We start from the raw sequence: 19,162 nt of genomic DNA, 5'->3' as shown, positions 1-19,162 counted from the left end.
AGAGGCTGCAGCCGGGGGCAGTCGAGGAAAGCGTGGAAAATGTCCTCGTCCAGCACCCCTGGGCAGAAGGGGCAGGCCGCCGAGGCCGCTGGGTCCAGGTGACGCACAAAGGTGCCGGTGGCCAGGATGCCGTGAACGAGTTGCCACTGCAGGTCGCTGGTCTTCTTGGCGATGGGCACCTTATACAGCGCGCGCCACACCAGGGTCCCGGGCCGTGCCAGGCGCTGCTGCCACCCGGTGTCAGGGCGGCCGGCGAGCACCTGGGAGTGCCAGGTGCGCACCACCCACATGTAGAGGCCTTTGCGGGACAGGTTGCCAAAAGGGCAGCCCGTATTGCTGCTGGGAGGCACCGGGAGCCTGAGCAGCATGTTGGGCCGCTTGGCCAGCTCGCCAGGTACCACTGGGATGACAGGTAGTGGTGGGAAGGCGTCTTCTGCGGCGTCCGCGGCGGGGAGGGGCCGGCGAGTCTGGAGATGGACTTCCAGGGCGGTCACTGCCTCCGTCGGGAGGGCAGCCCTAACGGCCCGCAGAAGCCGCCTCGTGGTGCGGACGGAGCGCATCGCCAGCCGGGCAGCCAGGGCCTCGGGTGACAGCCAGTCCGACCAAGCAGGGTCCAGGAGGTGCTCCAGGCGGGTGGAGCGCGCCTCGATGAGAGTTGCCGTGAGGCTGGAGGAGGCCAGGCTCGGCACGACACGGTGCAGGGCCAGGTTGTGGACCAGGGGCTCTTGAAGGAGTTGCGGGAACCGCAGGTGCCTGGCCTGGGGACAGAGATGGAAGGCCGCCCACCAGGCCCGCACCATGCTGCAGTAGAACGGGGGAAGGACCGCCCCATTCAGGAAGGTGAGGTCCAGTTGAAACAGCTCCTGGTCAAAGCCGAGGCCCCCCACTCGCCACAGGAACTGGCACGTCAGCTGTCACCACGGGAGGTGGCTTTCGGTGTACAGGAGCCGCTGGAGGGCCTGCAGCCGATAGGCGGCCACCCTGATGGCCAGATCGATCAGGCCCTGGCCCCCCTTGCCGGTGGGCAGGTAGAGGGCAGCTCGTGGGAGCCAGTGGCGTCCGTCCCACAGGAAATCTACCAGGAGCCACTGCAGTCTCTCCAGTAGCTCTGGCGGAGGGTCCAGCACCGCGCAGCGGTGCCACAGGGTCGCCGCCGCCAGGTTCTTGATGATGAGGCTGGGCAGGCGCCAGCGCCACCGCTGCAGGCAGGCCTCCACTCCCTCCTCGAGGCCGTCCCAGTTGCGCGCCATGAAGGTCGTCGGCCCCAGGAACACGCCCAAGACCTTGAGGCCCTCGCGGCGCCAGGCGAGGCCCCCTGGCAAGTCTGGGGGAGGCGTGCCAGTCCATGCGCCAAGCAGCAGAGTGTCACTCTTGCCCCAGTTGATGCGGGTGGAGGAGGCACACTCGTAGGCCCGCTGGCAATCTGCCAGAGCCCGCGCGTCTTCCTGAGTGTTGAGGAAGATGGTGATGTCATCCGCATAGGCCGACAGCCGGAGACAAGGGCCAGAGGACGGGCCTGTGGCCGATGGCAGGGCCACCCCACTCAGGCGGCGGCAGTGCAGCGCGTGTAACAGCAGCTCGATGGCCAAGGCGTTGAGCATGCCTGACAGCGGACAGCCCTGGCGAATGCCCCTGCGCGCGGGGAACGGAGCGCAAAGCGCCCCGTTCACCTTGAGCAGGCTGGAAATGTCTCGGTACAAGACCCGGAGGGCCCCGGTGAAGAGGGGCCCAAAGCGAAAGGCCTCCAGTGTGCGGAAGAGATAAGCGTGGCCCACCCGGTCAAAGGCCTTCTGGTCGAGAGAGGAGGCCGACGTCGAGGCCACAGAGCTCGCTAGCCAGGGTAGGTCCCGCAGCAGGAACAGGTTGTCTTGTATGGTCCTGCCCAGCAGGCAGTAGCTCTGCTCAGGCCCGGTGAGAAAGACCATGACCACGCGGAGGCGGGTGACCAGCACTTTGGCCAGAATCTTATAGTTCGTGCACAGCAGGGAGACCGGCCGCCAGTTCTTCATGTAGCCCAGCTCTCCCTTCTTGGGCAGCAGGGTCAGCACCGCTCGCCGTCAACTGATTGGCAAGACCTTGTCGGCGAGGCTCTCCCGGAAAACGCGCAGGAGGCTGGGGCCAAGGAGAAGCCAGAAGGTCTTGTAGAACTCAGCAGGCAGCCCGTCGAGGCCCGGGGCTTTGCTGGAGGTGAGGCCGGCCGTGGCGGCCGCCAGCTCTGCCAGGGACAAGTCCCGCTCCAGCTCGCCGGCCTCCAGGGCATCGAGACGCGGTAGACCCTCGTGGAGTTCCCGCGTGGCCTCGGGGCATGACGGCTCGACCGTGAACAGGTCGCGATAGAAGGCGACAGGACGTTCGCGTACTTCGCCCGGCTCTGTAATGACCCGGCCCTCAGGAGTCTTGAGATGATCCAAGACTTTGCTCGCTGCCCTCTGCTGCTCCAGGTCGAAAAAGAAGCGGGTCGGGGCGTCAGTTTCCACCAGCTCCTGGCAGCGGGCGTAGATCCTCGCGCCACAGGCCGCACTTTCCGCCAAGTCGCACAGGCGTTTCCTGCGGAGTCGGAGGCTCTCGCTCAGTGCTGCGTCGCTGCCAGCAGAGCAGCCTCGAGCTCCGCCACGTCCTCCTCCAACTCCCGGATACAGCGGCGCACCTCATTTTTGGCCAGCTGGGTGTACTGCTGGCAGAAGGCTCAGGTCTATACCTTGCCCACGTCTCACCACAGCTTCCAGGAGGAGTGGCTCGGTCTCGCAGCCTCCCACCTCCGCCAAAAGTGGGCAAAGCAGTCCCAGAAATAAGAGTCCTGAAGCAGACTGACGTTCAAACACCAATACGGTGCCCATGCACAGGCTCTCCCTGGCAGGCTCAGTTGGCTGAAGGCCAGGCCATGATCTGATAGACCCAAGGGAGCAATGCGGCTGCTGCGCAGGAGTGGCAGGTGGTGCCTGGTGATATAAAGGTGGTCGAGGCGAGTCATGGTGAGACCACCGGCACTCATCTTGGCCCAGGTGTACTGGCGCGCATCAGGATGCAGGGCTCGCCAGACGTCCATGAGGTCTGCCCCCTCCAGGGCAGCTTGCGAGCGGAGGGCAGGTGGGGCTCAGGCCCTGTGCGGTCGAGGTGCGGGGCAGTGGTGCAGTTGAAATCTACCCCGAGGAGGAGCAGGTCATCATCCTCGCTAGCGTCGTGCAGAAGGGCAGCCAAAGTCTCAAAGAAAGCGACCCTCTCCTGGCCATCGGAGGGCGCACTTGAAGCACGTGGTCTCTCCCACAGACAGATAGATAATGAACCTCCAACCCTCGAGCGTGAGGCTCAGGGAGCGAGGTAGCGACTGGGGGCCCTCTTTGAGGAGCATGAAGACCTGCCTCCGAAAAGACAGGACGTGCTTCCCCTGAGGTTCCTTGCTTCCCATCAGCAGGCAGCGAAAAGGACTCGCAGGAACCCCATAGGCCTCGAGGCCCCTGGCCAGCTCCCGATCAGAAACGTGTGGTGGGAGGGTGACAAAACGAGGCCAGTAGAGAGTATGTACAGGTTGGCCCAAACACCTGGGCCTCACGGACGTGGCCTGGGCTCATGGCCTGCGAGGCCTGCCTGTACACTCTAGACTAAAAACCACAGCAAACAAAAGGACTATTTACATATTTACATTTCTGCCATCGGGGACACCCATGGGGGTTCTCAGGGGTCGACCCACGTGAAAAAAATTCCAAGGCCTCGGCCCGCTGGATGTGTCTCTGCAGCTTGAGCATCTGGTGGTGTTACAGGGCGAGGAGCAGGCGTCCCGCCTCAACTCGGCAAAGAGCCCCCTCGAGGGCCCAGCGTTTCTCGAAGGTGGGCACCGTCCGCCGCAGGACCGCACGCTCAAACTCGAGCGAGAGGCGGGCCCGCACCAGCAGGCGGAATAGCTGCAGGGTGTCGACCATCCTGGTCCCACTGAGCCGGTTTCACCAGCTCTTCAGGGTGGCCATCTTGGCCTGGCCCAGCAAGAAGTTGGCCAGGCTGACCACGGCCTGCTCAGCCGCCCGGTAGGGGAAGGAGTGGATGTAGACGTCCTCAGAGAAGTCCCAGCCCAGCACCCGAAGCAGCGTGCCCAGGGCGGCAAAGAGCGTCTGCATCCAGGGGCAGTCGAGGAACACGTGGAAAATGTCTTTGTTCAGCACCCCTGGGCAGAAGGGGCAGGCCGCCGAGGCCACCAGGTCCAGGTGGCGAACAAAGGTGCCGGTGGCCAGGATGCCGTGCATGAGTCGCCACTGCAGGCCACCAGTCTTCTTGGCGGTGGGCGCCTTATACAGCGTGTGCCACGCTGGGATCCTGGGTTGTGCCAGGCGCCACCGCCACACGGTGTCAGGTTGGCCGGCCAGCACCTGGGCATGCTGGGTGTGCACCACCCATGCATAGAGGTCCTTCTGGGGCAGGGTGCCAAAAGGGCAGCCCGTATTGCTGCTGGGGGGCACCGGGAGCCTGATCAGCATGTTGGGCTGCTCGGCCAGCTTTCTGGGTATCGCTGGGATGATGGGCAGCGGTGGGAAGGCGTTGTGTGCAGTGTCCATGGCGGGGAGGGTCCGGTGAGCCTGGAGAAGGACTTCCAGGGTGGTCACTGCTTCCGTCGGGAGGGCGTCCCTGACGGTACGCAGAAGCTGGCCCAACCGTCATGGTGCGGACAGAGCGCAGTACCAGCCTGCCAACCAGGGCTTTGGGTGAGAGCCAGTCTGACTGAGCAGGGTCCAGGAGGTGCTCCAGGTGGGTGGTGTGCTGCTCGATGAGACCTGCCACGAGGCTGGCGGAGGCCAGGCTCTGTGAGACATGCTGCAGGGCCGGGTTGTAGACCAGGGGCTCCTGAAGCAGGTGTGGGAACCGCAGGTGCCTGGCCTGAGGACAGAGATGGAAGGCTGCCCACCAGGCCCGCACCATGCCGTGGTAGAACGGGGGAAGGACCGCCCTATTCAGGAAGGTGAGGTCCAGCAGAAACAGCTCCCAGTCAAAGCTGGGGCCCCCCACTCTCCTCAGGAACTGGCATGCCAGCTGCTGCCACAGGAGGGAGACGGGCCACCAGTTCTTCAGGCAGCCGAGGTCCCCCTTCTTGGGCAGCAGGGTGAGCACTGCCCGGTGGCAGCTGGCCGGCAGGGTCCCGTTTGCGAGGCTCTCGCGGAAGACGCAGAGGAGGCCGGGCCCAAGGAGGGGCCAGAAGGCTCTGTAAAATTCCACGGGGTGGCCCTCAAGGCCCGGGGCCCTGCCCGAGGCGAGCACCCCCACCGCAGCCTCCAGCTCTGCCAGGGAGAGTTCGCACTCCAGGGCCTCGAGCTGCAAAGCACCCAGGCGTAGCAGGTCCTGATGCAGCTGCTGGGCAGCCCATGGACAGATGGGCTCAGCTGCAAACAAGTCCTGATAGAAGGCGACAGCATGCTCCCGCAGTTCGCCTGGGTCCATGAGCAGCCAGCCCTCCGGGGTCTTGAGGTGGTCCAGTGTCTTCGCCACGGCCTGCCGCCTCTCCAGGCTGAAGAAGAAGCCGGTTGGTGCATCAGCTTCTGCCAGCTCCTGGAAGCGGGCACGGACCCGTGCACCATGGGCCACGCCCTCCGCCAGCTCTCGCAGGCATTTCTTGCGGGAGTGGAGGCTCTCGAAGAGTGCCGCATCGTTGCCCACATGGAGCAGGGCCGCCTCGAGCTCAGCCACATCCTCCTGCAGCTCCTAGGTGTGGCGGCGGAGCTCACTCGCCGCCAGCTGGCTATACTGCTGGCAGAACGCCCGGATCTGGACCTTCCCCATGTCCCACCACAGGCACCGGGAGTAGTCTGCTCGCGCCGCCTCCCAGCTTCTCCAGAGGTGGGCAAAGCAGTTCCTGAAGTGGGTGTCCTGCAGCAGGCTGACGTTGAGGCACCAGTAAGGGGCCCACATGCGTGGTCTGCCAGGCAGGATCAGTTCGCAGCAGACCAAGGCATGGTCCAAGAGGCCCAATGGAATGATACGGCTGCCGCGCAGTAACGGCAGGTGGTGCTGGCCAATGTAGAGGTGGTTGAGGCGGGCCATGGTGAGCCCGCTCGCACACATCTTTGCCCAGGTGTACTGTTGCGCGTCAGCGTGGAGGACCCGCCTGGCATCGATGAGATCCGCTGCCTCCAGCATGGTCCGCAGCTTGCGGGCCAAAGGGAGGTGCGGTTCTGGTCCTGTCCAGTCTAGCAGCGCGTCGATGGTACAGTTGAAGTCCCCACCCATGAGAAGCAGGTTGTCCTTCTCACTGGTGTCATGAAGGAGGTCACCCAGGGTCTCTAGGAATGCTACCCTCTCTCTCCCGTCCGTGGGCACGTAGACGTTGACGAGGAGCAGGCTCTGGTGTGCCAGGGTGATGTGGACGGTCGGCAGCCAGCCAGGGACAACCTCTCGTGCCACCGCCGAGTCGCACCACAGCTGCAGCTAGAGGAGGGTCGCCACTCCTGAGATTGGTGCCGTGGCTCAGGAACAAGCAGCCTCTCCAGGTGGTGTGCCAGTCGGCTTGAATGTATGCTTTGCTGTGCGTATCCTGGAGAAAGGCGATCACCAGGCACTTCTGCTGCAGGCCTTCCAGGACGGCCGTCCGCTTCACCAGGTTTCTGCAGCCATTGGTGTTGAGCGAGGCAACTGTGGTAACCACCATGAAAAGAAGAAGAGGGAGGAAGGGTAGGCAGGGTACCGGTGGGAAAGAAGGCGACAGATACCGGGCAAAAACCGTGGAGACAGGGGAAAGGCGTAGCATTGCCCTGCCCTATTCCGTGGGCCCGCCTCGGCCCTACACCTCCCTCACCCGGGTCACCAGCTTCTCGAGCCGGAAGGCATGTTGACACATACCCGGGTCCCGGAACATAAGCCTCGCCGCATCACTAGCAGCGCGGACAAACTGCATGGGGTCTGGGCACCATTTCTGGATACTCTCGGCCACGTTCCTCTGGCCTTTGGTCTGGTCCAAGAGGTTGAGGATACCTCCATAGCTGGGGGCCATCCAGGGGGGTTTATCCAGAAGGAGTTGGATACTGCTGACCGAGAAACGGCGGGGCTGTACTCTGGGAGGGGACTTCCGGGTGAGACCGGTGAAAGCGCCCTCAATGGCCAGGCTCCCTAGCAGTCCCCCCTCTCTATCTGGGTCGAGGACCGTCTCGGGGAGATCGATCCTCATCTGCTTTGGGTGGCAGATGTCATCCCACTCCTGGGGCCGCTTGCGGCGCTCAGAGGGCAGGCACTCCATCTCCTCCTCCTCGGCCTCGGTGGGCAGGGGAGCGGGCAATGGGGTAGCAACACTCTGTCATCTCCCGTGCCTGCTGCTGCTCGGGAGGCAGGCACTGTCCCCCTGCCTTGCCGCTCACAGGCCCCACTGGCTGGGATGGGGGCGAGGGGTTGCCAGACGTCTCTGGGACACCCTCAGTCATGGCCGGAGGTGGCAGGGTTTCCAGGGGGGCAGGCAGAGCGGGCTCAGGTTCCCTGGCTGCCTTTTCCCCAGTGGTGTCTGAGACAGGCCCCAAAGGGGCAGGAGCTCCTTTAGACGCTCCTTTTTTCTTCTTGTTCTTCGTCTTTTGGGGAGTAACTGGCACCTCCCCCGTAGGGGGCGGGCCAGTCTGCTTGGGTGTTGCCACCTCCAGGTCCACCACCTTGGTTGGGGCAGGGGTGGAGGGAGGTGGAGGCGGGGGGGATCTCGGGTGCTCCACTTGACGGGGCCCCAGCACTTGAGATGCTAGCCACCCCAGGGGGAACTGGGACAGGAAGGACTCTGCAGCCCCTCCACCGGGCGGGGCATCCACCGCAACAGGGGCAGAAGAAACCTGGGAGGATGTCCCAGGCCTCCCCCCCAGGTGGCATGCCACTGCCAGAGGGGTCAAGCCCCTCAGATGGAGCAGGGGCAGAGGGGGGCTTGGCAGGTCTCCCAACCCCACCCTTTGATGAGGGTACCGCACCAGAGGTGGGACCCACCTGGGCGGGTGCAGCAGCCGGTGCCCTGGCTGACCGCCCTAATGAGCATTGGACAGTTAGGTGGGAGCTGCCACCGCAGCAGCGGCAGGAATTCCCACCCAGGGAGAAATACACCACATAGAACCTCCCTTGTGAGACAAAGGTCAAGGAGGGAGGCAGTTTCTGAGTGTCCCCCATGAGGAGCATGAACGCCTGCCTCCAGAAGGACAGGATCTGCCTCAGCTTGGGTTCCCTACTCCCTATGGTCAGCCTGCGCAAGGGTCTGGTGAGGACACCGTAGTGCTCGATCGTGTTGGTGTGGTCCGAGTCTGACAGGTGCAGGGGCACCTTGGAGGCTACCACCCGCACTGCCAGGGTCTCCGGGGGCGTGACCAAGTGGTGGACCCCAGAGACTTCCAGCCCCACCGCACACACCTCCCTCACCAGGATGAGAGAGCTCAAATAGATAATGGGCACTGAATTGACCCAGAAGGCATACCGGATGCTCCAGCATCCCAGCAGGTCCACCAGAGCTCTGACACAGTCCTCCACTGTGACGTGGAGAGCGGCGTGCACCTGCATGCCATGGCTGAGGGGAAGGTCTGCAGAGACATCCCCATGCCAAGTGCCTTGGCTGCTGGCAGGCATCCCAGCAGGAGAGGGTTAACTCTTTCCCAGGAGGGAGAAAAAAAAAAAAAAGCCTCAGGCTGAAGTGGGGGACTGGGAGGGGGCTGAAAATGCCCCAAAATCGGCCTGGGGGGGGCAGAGCAACCCTGCAGGGGCTCAGGGCAAGCCCCAAGGCAGGGCAGATGGCAGGGACCAAGGGAAGGGACCCTGGGGGAGGGAGGCAGCAGGAATCACAGGGAGAACTCAGGCAGGGGTGGGGGAGGGGCAGAGGCAAACAAGGCTGCCAGAGCCCCGGGGGAAAACACTCAGAAAGCAGGGGGAAGGGGTGGGGAGGGGGTCCACAAGGACAGGGTGCGTAGAGGCAAGGCTTTTGTGGGCTGGGGAGAGAAACGGGGGCACGAAGTGCGGGGAACGCGCAAAAGGCACCCGAGCTGCAAGAGCTCAGAAGGGCTTCACCTGTCGGCGGCCATCTTGAAAGAGAGAAAAAAACTTCATGGAAGTTATCATTTATTGTCATACGTTTTGTATGCGTGATACGATGGCCATCAGAAATTATGTAAACTTGCTCTGTAGTTTTTGCTGTTACTTCCTCTGAAATGGGGAAAACACTACTTGTTTAGAAGTCTAACTCATGTATAATTCGAAAGCTGTAAAATTGAACAAAAAACTCCTTTATTCCATCTGGTGAATCCCAACGCATGTAACTGAGCTCACTGAAACACAATCACACCGCTTTCCTGCAGAGCAGGTAGACATGTTGAATTAATGGACTGAGGGACATTGTGATGAGGTGATACGAATAGATGATTTTTAAAGAATTGCACCAGCTTCGGATGTGGTGCAAATTATACTGATTTCGATAGACCTGTGCCAATTTATATCAGACGCCAAATTCTATTTGACCTTTGCCTGCAAAAATGCCCATTTTAGATTCTATTTCCAAACTAGATCTGTTCATAACCAGGAGGGGTGGGGAATGGAGGAAGGACCCTGCCACATCTTATTTCAACAGCATAATGCTCTGGACAAAAATCTTGGAAGCGAGACCAGGATATTAGGCTCCCCTTACCCAGAAGAGTATAGATATGCATCTATCCCTTCCCAGTTAAGTACTTGAACTACCAGGCCACAGGTTAGCCATTACATAAATTAAGAGAATACAAATGTGCTGGGCCAGGAAACAAGCAAGTCTGAGGAAGTGTCATTCAGTGATGGGAACACTTCTCTGAAAGAAGAGGGAGTCCTCGGTTTTGACCCCAAGCCCTCTCCTCATTAGCTTTTAACACCTGGCACTTAAAATTAATTGGATCAAATGGATAGATAGTAGTGGGAAAAAAAAATCATCTTGGGGTGGGAGTGACAGGGAAGAGCTAAACTCACAGTAATCTTCCTTTCAAAGCAGTGTCCCTCTCACCGAGGCACGCTCCCTTTAGTTTACACTTCTCCTGACACTTGGACATTTTTCTCCCTTCGCCACCCAATAGGACAGCTTCAAGAAGAGGCATGGGTAATGTCTAGCCCATGGCCAGATTGTTTGACCATTTAGGCTCAAAGTTGGAGAGACAATTTTAAATTCCCTCTAGATAAGGGCCCCCTAGAATTTGGGTCTCCTACACCCTTGGCAAGTACCCTAACCACTAGTCTTTTGACATAAATGGTGGGAGTGCCCAGCTTTTCTTTCTGGTGTATGCTACGTAGACAGAAATAGGAGCTAAAATCTGTTTAAGAACCAAAGTGACACTCAGACACTTAAAGATGAAATCAGATTTGGCCCCAGCTGTCTAGTTTTCATAGTTTCTAGGGTTGAAAGGGACCTGAACAGATCATCAAGTCCGACCCCCCTATCAAATCTAGCCCTGTGCTGTCATGGGTAACTATGTTGTACAACTGTTTGCATAAACAGATCAATCTCCATCCTGAAACAAGATCTATTTTTTTTTCCAATACTCACCCTCCTTATTGAGGGGCTATCGTGGAATTTCAGTGCTCTGTCGGTTAGGAACCTCCTAATTTCTTGCTTCGATTTATTCAGGTTTAGTTTGTACCCTCTTGTACTTGTGCCTGTGTTGTGCTTAATATCCAATAGTTATAGCTGTCCCTTCCTGATGTACCACATCAGGAAACCACATTCCCACTTTTGAACACTGACTCGAGCTGCATATGGTGTTCCAAATGAGACCTTACCAGGCCCTTGACATCAGTACTCTCTCACTCTCTTTGGGAATATCACACATAATATATCCTAGGATTGCATTTTTGCATTTGTCTTTTTCACAGTGACATCATATTGATGGCTCAAAATTATACGATTAGCTAATACCCCAGGTCCTCTTGTTCCTCTCTCACTTCCAGATGAGTTCCCTGAATATAGCAGGAATTATTTTCTATTGGACCCAAGTACATGACTCGCCTCTTGTTCTCAGAGGATGCATCTACACGTGTACCCGACGGCACAGTCTCAGCAGGGCACGGGTCACTTCCAACCCTCCTGCGCAGTAGCAACAAGTACTGCACAGTGGCTCATTCCAGCAGCATCACAAATCATGCCTGCCATCGCTATGGCTATGTAGCATCTTGTACAGATGCACTCAATGTGAAGAAAAGCAACAGGATGTTGACATAATTATGAGACAGAAAGGGTAGCAAATAGTCACCGAGCAGTGGTGACTTTCTGTTTAGGATTTTCAAAACAGCTGGAGAGATTATATGCCCATTTCTCATAATCAGCATTCTAAATCCAAGTAGTCATCTCTACCCAACTGAAGCACACAAGGATAATATTTTCAAAAGCTTGAAAGTGGCTTAAGGAGCACAGGTCCAACAATAAAAATCAGTTAAACTCATGATAATAGTGGACAAATTTATCTTATATTGCTACTGCAAAATAAATAAATAAACAAATACATACTTACTTCACCTTGATATCAATTGGATTTATTTTCACAAGGAGCTTTTATGAAGCTGAGTAAGCCTCTACCTACATTGTAAGTGCCTAAACATGTATCAGATAACTTTGGCATTCAGTAATTTTTGAAACTCCCACCCAAATTTTCCTTTCTATTTTACAACACCATCAGCATTGCTGTTGTTTTTCCATACGACTGATCTCGTCAAAGTTTTCCTTATTGCTGTTTTCACATCGTTATTCCTTAGAGTATAGATCAAAGGGTTTAGTAGTGGGGTAATGACACAATAGAAGACAGACACCACTTTGCCCAAGTCAAATTTATGTTTGGCCGGGGGTCTGACATAAGCGAATATAATTGGCCCATAATAGATGGTTACCACTGTGAGATGAGAGGCACAGGTGGAGAAAAAATTTTTCCCGAGTTTTTGCAGATGACAGCTTTATAATAGCGGCCACAATGTTAACATAGGATGACATAGTAAGCAGGAAAGAACTCAAGATGACCACAGAGCTGCCAGTATACTCGACAGCTTCCTGCACATACGTGTCAGAGCAGGACAACTTGAAGATTGGGTCCGAGTCACAAAAGAAATGGTTGATTTTCTGAGGGCCATAAAATATAGCTGGGAGATTAGGATTGTGGGAAGGAGCAAGGAAAGGAAGCCACAAAGCCAAGAGCTGGCAGAAAGATGGAGGCACAACTTGGGAATCATGATGGTGGCATAACGCAGTGGGTTGCAGATGGCCAAGTAGCGGTCATAAGCCATGACAGCAAGGAGGAAGCATTCAGTTGCTCCTAGGGAGAAGAAGTAGTAATACTGAGTCACACAACTGCTTACAGTGATGGTGATACTTCTGGACAAAAAGTTGGCCAGAAACTCGGGCACAGTGACTGCTGTGTACCAAATCTCCAGGAACGAGAGGTTCCCCAGGAGGATATACATGGGGGTCTGAAGGAAGGGACCCATCACAACAATGCCAATAATGAGGAAATTCCCCATGAGTGACAACATGTAGATGGACAAGAAAAGCATGAAGAGAAGGATCTTGATTTTCTGGGGGCTGCCAAATCCCAGGAAGATGAATTCTGTCACTGAAGTATGGTTTGTTTTCTCCATGGATTCCTGGATGCTAATCTGAAAAGGGTGGAAGAGTCAGTGGAGTCAGATGCCAACAGCAAACACTGCCTAGTCCCTGGAGTGGTTTCTGTGGGCATATTAGAGATGAGCCTGCAGTAAAAGACCAGATCCAGACACCCCAAAGCTAAGTGGAACTTAGACATTTAATTTTGTGTCTGGCTTCCCTGTATGTACTGCTGAAAATCCCAAAGAGGGTCATTTAAACATTGTGAATCCCCTCGCAGTCAGAAGAACTGAATTGTGGAAAACTGTATTTCACTTGGACAACATAAGGGGACCTAACAACTTCCATAAGTAAATAAATTCCAGTTTCTGTTGTTAGGATATTCACCCCATCGACCTTAAAAAAGGCCAGCTAATATGCACATTAGAGGGCATCACCCGTTCAATAAACAGGTTTCTTTGGTCTGAATTTTGAGTGTACTCCTCAGACCTCACCCACAGCCATTTTTGTTAAGGCATTTACATACCTGTGGATACAGATGGGCACTAAACACGTTTTATTTTCCCTCCCAAAAAATCACCTAGGCAGATGAAGTGGCTAATATCCACTGAAAATTAAAGTGAACCAGAGCCTAATGAATTTTAAGTGCAGTTTCAAATTTCGCTAGCCACCTGAGTGGTCATATTCAGGCAGCTCTGCATCTGAAAATACAACCCTCCCTTTTTTTACTGGGGGTAGATTCTGCTGCTTGTACGCAGACAGAATAGCACATAGGTTTGTGAATGACCAAAATGAAAAGCTTCTGGATTGCAGAGTGTAAATAAGAGCTACAGTAACCATCCTTAGTACTTCCTCAGCCATCTGAATCATTCATTGAAATCCATGGGGTAAATTCTGCATTGCCTACTCAGACTTCTTTCTTTTCATTACTATTTGTACTTTTGCTCCCTGAATTCCTCGCCACATAAAAATATTAAGGCCACAAAAATGCCCAGGAATGCAGCTTTTATTAATAGCAATGAGACAGTTCCCTTATGGAACACGATACCACACAGTCATGTGCACAGGTCACCACGCACAGACAACAGACATGTCCAGAGACACCAACACCTACACACACACACAGGTACATGCAACCACCCTTTTTTTTCCCCCTGTTGTAACACACAATCTTCATGCTCTTTTTCCTAATACAGTGCAGGTCCTGTGCTGTGCTGAACATCTGCTGGATAGGCTTTCCGATCTTACCTCCAACTTCAATCTGCAAGAACCAGATTCTGATACGTTTTATATTGAATGTCATCTCACTCTATGAATAATTCACCCTGCTGATATCGGTAGGACCACTCATGGAATAAGCACTGTTCTGTTCAGGAAATCTAGCATAATTAATCTGCCCCTGATCACAGCTCTCAGTAAAACTATATACATGCAGCAGTACTGGAAGGGTTGGGTACTATGGTACTTGCGAACTGAAATCTCCTGGAGTGAACACTTAGGGAATCCATTTCTTCTTGTTGTTCTCCCATAGGAGGCAGACAAGTCCACTGCCACAACAAGACTTTTCTCTATTCTGCCATTGTTTTAACATAAATCCAGCCCATGTCATTTTGTTGAAACTGAAGCACCATTGGAGTTGCTTAGTAGCCAACTTCTTCCAGCTCTTGATGTTAGCATTTATTTTCTTGAGGCACACCCTCAGTGTGTCCTTGTAGTGTTTTTTCTGGCCTTTACAAGATCTCAGGTCACAACTAGGGCTGGGTAATACCCGAGTAATGAACTAGTTGCCAGAGTATGGCCCAACTGGGCATGTCTAGTGACCAGGTACATGCTAGTGCTTTGGTACTGAACCTGGAATAAAAATCCCAAAGTAAATTTATATGCTAAAAATAACACTTATGCAGCTGGGTTGCCTAAATGCTGCAGTTTCCTTTAAAATTAGTAGAATGAAATAGGATTTAATTAAAAAAAGAATACTCATAATAAAAAGGTAGGGCAGGAATGAACGCATATAAAAGGAAAACCTGTCTACAATTTACCATATGCAAAATGGCAAAGATTTTTGTGGGTTATATCTTTTATTGGATCAACTGCATGGATGGGATAGCTTTAGACAAGGCTTCAAATGAACACAAAGTGCCCTGCATTTCAAAGTTGTTTTTTTTTTTTTTTTCTAAAACTATTCCAACCATATAGTTGATCCAATAAAAAAAAAAAGAAGATTTCACCTATTGGAATCCTTTCTTCTTTCATAGTTCCTGGCCTACATCACTACCACTATATGAAGAATATAATTTCTAAAATAGTAGTTTGATTACAATGCCCAGAGTGAAATGTTAAGGTCAGAAAAAAAAAAAAAAAAAAACAGTTGACCCAAAACATGGATAAGATGTCCTCCTGCTCACTGCTTGTTGTGATTATTCTTTAAGTTAAGATGATGGCATGCTACCAAAGTAGGTATTTTAAATGTCCCCCACTGCCTGTCCCCTCCCAAGGGAAATGAGAGGGGTGGCATAGGAACACTAGTATCCAAGTCCACTTAGATGTCAAGAGGTGACTTAGACGTGGATCTTATAGTGTGCAAAAAGTCAGAGAGGACTTTAAGACAGAGTAGAGATTAAGACCTCATATTTACAAGGGAAAGATGTGAGAGCAAGAATTTCTTAGGATGGTATTTCTATTGTACCAGCAATGTATTTGGAATAAAAAAAAAATGTAGACAAGCTTTTCAATACAAGGCATAGTTCTTCCAATAAAAAAAAAAAAAAAAATAACCCCCTAAGAAATCCTTACCTCTTGGATAATTTCTGGACCAACACAGCTACAACATCAGTCTTACATTACCTAGGACAAGGCTACAGGAATATGCGGGGTCATTTAGTAACTCCAAAGGAAGAGTGCCCCTACTGGCCAACTATATTGCTCGCTGCAACATAATTTCTAATAGTATATGAGCACCAAATTTGATGTAAAGAGAACACAACACCTTATTACCATCCAACTTTGTCCCTGATGTACACTGCCCTCCAGCATACCAGAAGTCATCCACTGAAGAGAGCATCCTCTACCGGGCAGTATACAACACCCCACACAATACAGCATCTTGTACAGTGCTGAGAGGGAAGGCTACCACTGACTGAGTTGGACACTCTGCTCACTGCAACTCTTCTGATCATTTAACAGCTCTCAAACTACCTCCTAAAGGTACTTTGATTAATGTGCAGACATGCAGGTTGAAAATCCAGGTGGCATCACAAGAAATTCATGCAGAGTGTCTTCTGTGAGAAGGTTTTTCTCAGGGCCTTTTTCCTCTCTCTGTTCCTAAGACTATAGACCATGGGGTGTATCAGGGATGATTAACCTTACTTTTGCTTTAAAAGAGTTGTGGCTGAGTTGTTAGGTAAAATAAATTAAAGAAATGTAATAGGGGTGGAATTTTAACATCCTTTGTGCATAAATGGCTACAGCCATGCAAGTAGCCTTGTTGGCCCTTACCTGAAGTTTGCAAGTCTATTAGGTGCAGTGTGGACATGTAAGCATAAACACAAAGATGATACACATGCTGCAGGTTTGCTCCTTCATTGGGCAGGTAAACACATGTGTATGCACTTATACGGCCATTGACAGAAATGACTTGATGGTATTGTTGAGTTTTTTGGTGAAAAGGGGAGTAGGATCTCCTTGTAGGTCTTTGTAGTAGGTGGTGTCAGACAGCTGTCTCTTGGATTCCTTTATGTAATCCTCACGGTTTAGGATGACTATGGCTCCTCCTTTATCTGCTGGTTTTATTCCTATGTGGTGGTTAGATCTTAGCGATTCTATGGCCTTTTTCTCTGGTAGAGAGAGGTTGTTGTGGTGGTGTGTGTTGCTGATTATTTCATTGTTCATTCTTTCCCTGAAGCAGTCAATGTAGTGGTCAAGGTTAAGGTTTCGTCCACTGTGAAGTGTGCAGTCTGATGTTTTTGGGGGCTTTTTGGCATTGATCCTTTCCTGAACGTTGTCAGAGGATGAGTTGTTGTTGGGAGTGGGTTCAGTTTGGTCATGGAAATATTCTTTGAGGCGCAGGAGTCAGAAGAATTCTTCTAGTTCTACATATTGAAGTATTTTATTTAGGGTATTTTTCTGGACAGAAATTTAGGCCTTTAGAAAAGAGATTTTTCAGTTTTGCCAAGACAGAAATTTAGGCCTTTATGAAACTGAAAGCAGCAACCAACCACAAATATTATCAATCTCTCCACACACACACTTACCAAAACTGAAAAATCTCTCCTTTCTAAACCCTAACCAGAGACAACTCTCTGACACCACCTACTACAAAGAACTACAAGAAGATCCTACTCCCCTTTTCACCAAAAAAAAAAAAAAAAGGTCAACAATACCATCAAATCATTTCCATCAAGACTACAAGAAAAAACTACAGACCTTGATCCTCCCGCTACCTAACCCGGGGACTTTTTACATGCTCCCTAAAATCCACAAACAAGGGAACCCTGGCAGACCTATCATATCCAACCATGGGACCCTAACTGAGGAAATATCAGGTTTCGTTGAATCCATCCTAAAACTGCTTGTCACCCACAGAGCAAGTTTTGACCAAGACACTACAGACTTGCTACGGAAACTTAAAAACCATAGACCACCTTCCCAGCAACACACTCCTAGCCACCATGGACGTTACCAGCCTATATACCAACATCCCACACCAGGATGGGATCCAAGCCTGCCTTACATATCTACAGGAACAAGATTACAACCCAGAATACAGACCCAAAGATATTACTGAGCTTATACATTTCATCTTCACACACAACAATTTCACTTTAAATAATTAACACTTCCTCCAGATGATGGGAACAGCTATGGGCACTAAAATGGCCCCACAGTATGCCAACCTTTTTATGAGCCACCTGTAAGAAGACTTCCTGAAAAACTGCACCATCAAACCCTTGCTATACTTAAGATACATCAATGATATCATCATCATTTGGACTGAAAACCTGCAACCTCTGATTGAGTTCCATCAGAAATTCAACAATCACCATCCCTCCATCTGACTTTCTTTAGCATACTCCAGCACCAACATCTCCTTTTTAGACACAATGATCAGTATCCAGAGGAGTAAAATACAGACCACAGTATACAAGAAACCCACAGACCAACATACATATCTGCACAGAACCAGCAATCACCCTAAACACACCTGTCACGGCAGGGTCCTCGCGGAGGGCCGTGATCTCCTTTAGGCCCTCTCACCGCGCTACTCCGGCCCGAGGGCACCCTCCATTCTCGCCCGCCACGTCTTGATGGAATATATGTAATAGGGAGGCTGCCTTGTGTTTCCTCAGGCCTGTCAGCTCCTGGACCCCTCGTGGGTCTCCCCGTATAATGGGCGCTACCCAAGCGCCCTAGCCTTATGGGCTATGCGTGGCTCCTACCTCCCCTGATACCACGCCCCAAGCCTCGCAAATGTAATGGACGTTGTTTGGTCTATACACCCGCTTCCCGGGCCTCATCTCTCATGTGGCCCACTCTGGTCTCTCTCTCGTGCCCAGCCTCTTGCTGGGACTCCCGTCTAGCCCACTCTGGGCCTCCCCTGCCGGTGTGGTTCCGCTCTGGGACTCTCCAGCGGGCCACCGGTCCAATGGGCCAATCGCACGGACACCCTCCCTGACTCTGGCTCCCTGCGCTGCTACTCCCCGTCTTCTCAGGGGCAACCGCAGCGCCCTGCCTTGGTCTGAGGGGGGGGATTGCCTCACTGGCCTGCGGCCGGACTCGCTATGCCCGTGCGCCCACACTGGGCTACTCAACAAAGCACGATGGCGTTCCCCCTTTCTGGGGCTCGCCGCGCCCACACTGGGCTACTCAATAAAACACAGTGGCTTTCCCCCTCTCTGGGGCTTGCCGCGCCCACACTGGGCTACTCAGTATGGCCCCGCTCTCTAGGGCGGCTCAGTATGGCGCTCCCCCCCTTCTCTGGGGCTCGCCGTGCCCACACTGGGCTACTCAGTAATACCGTCCCTTTCCTGGGGCCGGGGGCTATGTTCCCCCCACACGCAATCCGGGATCTCGGTTCCCGTTCGCAACCTACAGGCTGCGCCGCGACCCACTGGCCGCGCTCCTCGCCACCCGCTGCTCGCGCAGTGGCGTGCGAGCTGCGCCTTCCCTGGCGCTATACAGGGGCTATGTGCCCCCACACGCAATCCGGGGTCTCGGTCCCCGTCTGCAACCTACGGGTTGCGCCCACGACTTACTGGCCGCGCTCCTCGCCGCCAGTTGCTCATACACTGGCGTGCAAGCTGCGCCTTCCCTGGCGCTATGTAGATAATGCGCCCTCTTGGTGCTAGGGCACCCCACACTCTCTGGGGTCCCTATAGTTGAGGCCTCCTCCAACCCCTACAGCCTCACCCAAGCCTCCGGGTGTAATAATACAAACACAAAGCAAAACCACAAGCCCCTAGGCTGTAACACAAATGCAAGCCGCCTGGCCATAACTCCTCATCATAGCTTAAGCCTCCAAGGCTATCATGAGCTGTACTTACAACTTAGGCTCCTTCCCATCTCTCGGCCGAGGGAGCTCCTGCCTCTCCAGCTGCTAGCAGAGAACTGCCAGCCTGGCCTCAGCCCCGAGCTTTATAA

Source organism: Alligator mississippiensis, chromosome 11 (genome assembly GCF_030867095.1).
Source record: "Alligator mississippiensis isolate rAllMis1 chromosome 11, rAllMis1, whole genome shotgun sequence".
Lineage (NCBI taxonomy): Eukaryota > Metazoa > Chordata > Crocodylia > Alligatoridae > Alligator > Alligator mississippiensis.
Note: the sequence above shows the minus strand (reverse complement) of the source record.